This window comes from Panthera tigris, chromosome A2 (assembly GCF_018350195.1).
Source record: "Panthera tigris isolate Pti1 chromosome A2, P.tigris_Pti1_mat1.1, whole genome shotgun sequence".
NCBI lineage: Eukaryota > Metazoa > Chordata > Mammalia > Carnivora > Felidae > Panthera > Panthera tigris.
In genome coordinates, this window is record NC_056661.1 from 160,235,411 (window position 1) to 160,242,403 (window position 6,993).

Here is a 6,993-nt window from a genome sequence, read left to right on the forward strand (position 1 = left end):
TGAATTACCCAAAATTAAAAATTTAAAGAACTACTAAATATTATTACTGTCAAAAACAGCTCAATTTAAAAATTCCCAAAAAACTTAAAAAAATTCCAAATTAAAAAACTAAAAAATTAAAATCCCCCATGCCACACACCTAATATTATTCGCATAAATAATATCCTTTTCATTTTCAGGTCTCTGCAAACACGTAACAGTTTGTTACAGTAAGAACTAAATGACTTGTGGAATAAGAATAAATTCATTTTCACATAATTTAACTGAATTTAAACAATTATGCCTCCAGCATTAACAATTCTTAACTTGACCTATACATTGTCAGTAACACACAAAAACCAAAGCAAAAAATTCAGTAAACATTTGCAATATATACATGACACAGAATGTGTACCAAGAATATACAAAGACCTCTCAACAACTCATTTAGACAAAAAAACGCAGTTTAAATGAGTAAAAGTCTTGATCAAAAAAACGTACACGAATGGCCAATGAGGCAGATGAAAAGATACTCAACATCACTGATCACCTGGGAAATCTGAATTAAAACCACAATGAGATACTTAACACTTTTTAGGGGCCGACCAAGTGCACTCAGACCCTCGGAGCTGGAACTGGAACCAGAACCCTTCGTGTAAAATGGCACAAACACGTGGGAAAAGAGTCTGGCAGTTTCTTCCAAAGTTAAACCAGTATTTACCGTATGACCCAGCAATCCACTACGAGGTATTTACCCAAGAGAATTTAAAAGATATGTCCGCAAATATGACAAATGGTCATAACAGCTGAATTAATAGCCAAAAAAACTGGAAACAGCCCATGTGTCCACCAACACGTAAAGGAATTAAAAAAACAGTACAGTCACACAATGGACTACTACTCAAATGAAGAAGAAACCTGTTGCTGCAACAGGCAACAACATAGATAAATCTGAAAAACATGCAGGATTAAAGAAGCCAGTCACAGAAGAGAATACACTGCGTCACTCCGTTTTTAGGACACTCTTGAACGAGAAAAATGGGATCAGCAGCAAAAGAGGGAAATGACTGTATAAAGACCATAAAAGAACTCTGAAGACACCAGCGTCACCCCTTGACAGAGGTGGTGGTGACACACATGTATACATTTGTCAAAACTCTGCAGCCCGTAGTCTTCAAATGTGTTCATCTTACTGTACGTAAGTTATACTTCAATGAAGCTGGTTTTTCAAAGTAAAAAACCGGTACCTTTCTAGAAAGCAACTTGACAAGGTCTACTAAAACTTGAACTGTGCATAATCTTGAAACAGCAATTCTCCTTGTAGAAAGTGGTCTCACAAATGATCAAAGATAGAGAAAGATGTTCTCTTCTTGAGGAGAGAACAGTGTCCATTACAACTGGTTTACCGTGTGATGACACATTCATAAACTGGAATACGATGCATTCTACTTAACAAAACGGCCTAATAGCTCAGTGTTGGAAACGGCACACTTTTTCTATCAAGGGCCACATCGGAAGTATTTTAGGCTTAGCAGGCTACACGCAGTCTCCTTGCGAATTCTTTTTTGGGAGTCTTGTTGTTTTAGACTCTAAGAAATACTAAAATCATTGGCAGTTCATTGGCCCTACCAAAAAAATAAAAAACAGACAAAACCCAGGCTGGAAGTGAGAGATCATAACTCTGAAAACAAAGTGTGCAAATCCAAACCCTTAGGCTACCGCTACCTAGCTGTCACCCGCCCTCTGCACTTCTCATTATTGCGATATCTATATAAAATATATAAAGTAAACAGAAGCACTGAGCACAGTGCCAAGGACACAGTGAGCACTGAAGAAATATCCGTTATTTTTTAATAAGAACAGGTCTCTACTGACCTAAAAAAACTGTTCTCAGACAAAAGAACTTGATCCCATTCTTGTAAAATTTATGTACAAATGCATATTCATATGAATACATTGAAAAGTTGGGGAAACTTACGGGTAGGGACTAGAATTGGAAGGATCCAGAAAGCTTTCACTTTGTAGTCTAAATTGTTTCAGTATTTTAAACTGAACACCTATTACTGAAGCAATAGACATTTCTAACATAAAGCATATGTAGCACCATATTCTTTACTTATAGGCCCTTAGCACATTATTTCAACTTGCTAAGTGTTTAGTTCCATTCATGAGAAAGTATATTAATTCTCAAAATCAATACTGGCACAATACCTAAAAATCAACCATTTAACAACTTGTGCCCAAACAAAGTGACTCCACAGACCACACTTAAAACTCAACTGTACTCCTCCCTAGAGCAAACACCATTAAAGTTCTGGCTGAGAAAGAAATCTGCAAAGACATCTTTTAGTTTGTCTAGGGCATCAGACTGTACCTCCCAGACAACTACAAATTACCTACTTTTAAATATACCTTTCTGATGAAGTCAAATAAACTCTCTTCTTGGGACCAACAAGTCTTTAATCACCCAGGAGACCAGCAGATAATATGGAGTAGATGATATGGAGTCCAACAATTTAAACTTGGATCCTGACTACAAATCCCTAGCTGGATGATCCTGGACAAATTCTTAAGCCCTTTAGACCAAAGTTTCCTTAACCGGTAAAGGTTTGCAGAGTGCAATGCTATCACCATTGTTTAGTTTTTTCCCATTGTAAAATATACACAAAATTTAACGTTTTAACGATTTTTAAGTGTAGAATTCAGCGGCATTAAGCACATTCAAAATGCTGCTTATCTATCACCACCATCCACGTCCAGAAGTTTTGCATCATCCCAAACAGGAACTCTGTGTACCCATTAAACGCTAATTCCCCAACTCCCCTCTGCTCTCGGCCCCTGGAAACATCTATTCTCCTTTCTCTCTGTGAGTTTGCCAATTCTCAGTATCTCCCATGACCGGAATCACACAATTTTTCTCCTTTTGTGTCTGGCTTATTACCCTCCTCCTGTTCTCAAGGTTCATCAACGCTGCTGTAGCATGTGTCAGGCAGGATGTCACTCTTTTAACGGCTGAGTACTACTCCATTGTATGCGTATACCTCCATTTGTTTATCCATTCAGGTTGATGGATGCAGGGTGGTTTTAACAATAATCAAAAATAAAGCATCTCACGTAAATGTTACCACAATAGGAAATAAAACCAGCCAATGAATAAAGCATCTGGCAAACAGCAGGTGTTTTAATGTCTTTTTTCATCTTTGTTTTTGTCATATCTTTGTACTAAGTAGTATAGTGGCAAGATATGGGACCATCTTAGAAACTTATCAGCTATGCCTTTTGAGAGGTTATTGGATTTGCTAATCTATATTTATCCTATCATTTTAAAAGAATGAAGAGGCTACACCAGTAAATAATCTGTAATTACACTGGCACTACTTCCTTCAGTTTTAGCTCCAAAACCCATCTCGAAGTATTTCGATAAAGAACTCATCAATTTAACTAGACACCTTTCAATTAAAAGATTTACTACTGTCTCCAACACTTTCCCCTCCTTTTATTTCTGTACAAGGACCATCAATACTGACATCAAATCAAATTAAGCAGATAGTATATGCAAGGTACCCAGACATTCATCAAGTTTCTCTCTAGCTGCCTGAAATACCAAATCTGAATACCAATGGAATACCTAAAGGATACACAATTTTCAATGTCTCGAGTATTACAACTAGGAGAAACCTTGGAACTTATCCACCTTGACAATTATTTTTCTTTATAATCACTGCTTCTCAAAGAGGGACAAAAACACCTCCCAAAGTTCACAACGGAAGGATTAACATACCCTATGTGCTTTGCAAAAAGTTCCTTTGTCAAATTATTTTCATATTTTGAAATGAAAATGATAGTTTGCTGTTCTCTAGCAACTACTAGGTATACAAAGAAAAACAAGCCTCTGCCTCAAAGCGCTTAGAGTGCAGTGAGGGAGCCGGATGCATAAACAAGTGATTACAATACAATCTGATCCATGCTTTAATAATAAAGTATGAACAAAGCCCTGTGGAACACAAGGGTGCCTGGGAATTCAGGGAAGGCCTCTAGAAGGTAAAGGTATCCTCTCATTGTGAACCTTTCCCTGAATTTAATGAGCTGTTCCTCTCCACGGAGGCTCTACTAAAGATCTCACCTGTGTCCAGAATCCTTCACAACTCACAGAAAATGTCTTCATCATTTGTACTGACATAAAGACTTCAAGGCAAATCCATAAACCATTTCTAATTGGCCCCAGAATACATTAAACCACTGGAGAAACTTTTGTCAGTTTTTAAAAAGCAGATCAACTTTCTTAATCACTATTTATTTAGACCAATACAGAAATTAATTCACACTCCTTGAGTATACCAGTTCAAGGGATAGAAGATATCCTAGAAAAACCTGTGACCTGGAGAAATCCGCTTAAAATTTTTAAATGGCTGATACAAAGACAATTACTTATATATACGCATGCAAGGCAAAGCTGGTATGAAAGTATTAGAACTTTTTGGGGGGGGACCTAAATCAACAAGTGTTGTTGTTTTTTTAAATCAGTGCTACTTAAAACTGATTTGTATACATTCACAATTCAACCAGAAATAAATTAAAACAAAAACTTTAAGCCAGCTCCCCAAAAAGGCTTTTTAAAAAAAAATCTTGGGGCAAGTTTGAGGATAATAATTATCAATTACAGAATACACAAGGGAAAAACTAGAATTTATCCCAAAAGATCCAAATTTCTGCCAAAACCTGCGTAACGCATGTAACGACAGACAAAAACTATCAGGATTTTTTAATATACAATTATCAGCAACTAAATGCAAACATTATTTAATAATCTCAACCCTGGAAAGTCTGTTCAGTGGTGTCTAACACGACAAAATACGGATAATAAAGACTTTTACACTGCATTTCTTTGTCTCCCACTTTTATGAAACCATAAAAAAATAGTGGGTGCACATTAGATCTTTCTCAGAACACAAATCAGAAGAGTGCCTATGTGTTTCTGAATTCCTTTTCTTTGAATCTATTCACCTTCCAAAAAATCAGAACCGAAGATGCAATTTTTCTAAGTGTTTCCAAGATTTTAAACATTACATACCCTAATGCACCTCCAAAAAGACAGGATTCCTTATATCCAGGACTAGAATGCTATCATCTATCCCCAACTTAGAGACTATGAAAAGAAAATCAAAATATACCTTAATTTTATTTGCAATTAAATGAAAATGCTTATCAATAAACAAGCCGTGTTTGAACACCTGTTCATTTTATTCCTAAATATGATCTAATTGCTAATGCTCATAAATGAAGAGTAATGGAAAATAAACTCCAAAACCCTTAAGAGCATATCCAACTGTACCAGCATGAGTTTTCCAAAGGTTTTTTTAAATGGTGTTTTATGTAATATTAAAACGCCATAAAATTAAAGCGATCATCTTTGAAACCAAGAAAAGTAAACCTTGTAGTAAAATATTTTTAAATTCCAAACACAGATTTTTATTTCCAAATGAATTTAAGTTTCAAAGACCCTGACAAACAAAGGAAGTTTGGCTTAACTGTGGACAGCACACATCCAATTTCTTAGGCAACAAACATTTCTGCAACCAGTCTTTTCTAACTCGCCAAAGCTATTGTTCACGGAAGATAAAACCAATTAATAAGAAATTGCAAGGCGTATCATCTAAACGCGCATTTGTCAGAAGCATTTTATTTTCGTCAACTATTTCTACCTTTCATCCTCATTCAACCCCTAGGGATTTGGGGAGTAATCGCTTCCTAAATGACAGTTGATTTCGTTAGCACCTGTCGCCATTCTCGGACGCATCACACAAGTTGCCCCAAACAGCTTGTAAATTTTTTTTTTAAGATTATGATTCTTTACAAAGTGGGAACTCCCTGGGCGGGAGTTCACCAAGTTTTACAAAATACCGTGCTTCTCAATTTCTCCCGTTTTCAAAAAGTGACCCCGTGGCACGGACTTTCTGGTGGTTGGAAGGGGGTACGCGAGGACGCGGGAACTCGACGGAAAGCCCTCCAAACGAGCCAAACCAAAAAGGAGGCGAACAGCCCGACCCTTCCCGAAAACTTAACCGAAAGCCAGACAAGGCGGCGAAGGCGGCCCGGGACTGCCCGGTCCGGAGAGGTTTCAGGCGGCTCCGGGGGAAACGTCAGATGCGCGGCTCCTCCGAGTCCCGTCTCCGCACGCCGTCCCGGCCGCCGCGGCCCCGCCGAGCCTGCGCGCGCGCGGGGAGGGGGCGTGGGGCCGAGCCCGCCCACCCGCGCCCGCGGCCCGGGCTCCCCACGCCCCTCTCCCGCCTGCTGTCAGGCCCGGTGTCACTGCCCCTTCCTCGCGCCGAGCTCCCCCGAGACACAGTCCGTCCTTTGTCTGAGTGCGCACTCGGCGGCGAGGTCCCACCAACTTGTGTGTGTCCCGTCCCACCCGGGCGCTCCCGCCGCGACGCTCCACACAAAGGAGACTTGGGCTCCGGCGGCCAGCCCGCCCCGGGCACCGGAGCGCCCCCAGCCCAGCCCCGGCGCCTCGGGAGGGGCGGGCACGCGAGTGGACCCCTCCGCACGCCCCCCTCGGGCACCCGCCCCTGCTCCCGCCTCGGGTGTCCGGGGTCCGACGCTGCCCGCTCGCGGGGGCGCGCGGGCCAGCCCCGACCCCCGCGGCCCCCTGCCGAGGGGTCTCCTCTCACCCCGCCTCCAAAAGCGGCGCCCGGGAGAGCCCGCTCTGGGCGACACCCGGACGGGCAACGCGGCGGCGGGGATGTCCCGGCGCCGCCGCCGCCACCACCGCCGCCGCCGCCGCCGCCGCCCCTCGCCGGGCTCCAGCGCCCCGCCGGCCGGCCGGCCCGACAGCGGCGCGTTACCTGCGCCCCGCGCCCCAGCCCGCGCCGCTCCCGCGCGCCGCTCTCGCGCGCCACCGCCGCCGCCGCCGCCGCCGCCGCCGCCGGGGCCCCACCGCCTTCTGCGTCCCAGTGGGTGTCGGACGCTCCCGGACCGAGCGCCAAACCCGGCAGCCCAATCGCCATCGCTTTT

General features: G+C 42.5%; 1 protein-coding gene across 3 annotated transcripts in view; it reads right to left on the bottom strand.

Moving 5' to 3' along the window:
• The window catches only part of EZH2 (enhancer of zeste 2 polycomb repressive complex 2 subunit), a 63,678-nt gene extending 56,905 nt beyond the window's left edge, over positions 1-6,773 (bottom strand). For 2 of the 3 annotated variants that reach the window (XM_042974633.1, XM_042974622.1), the window contains exon 1: positions 6,043-6,149. The gene's annotated coding sequence lies outside the window, so the exon portion shown is untranslated. Of the gene's footprint in view, positions 1-6,042; positions 6,150-6,650 lie in introns of those variants that run through there. The other variant, XM_042974628.1, reaches the window with a different exon arrangement.
• Between the last annotated feature and the right edge of the window lie 220 nt (positions 6,774-6,993).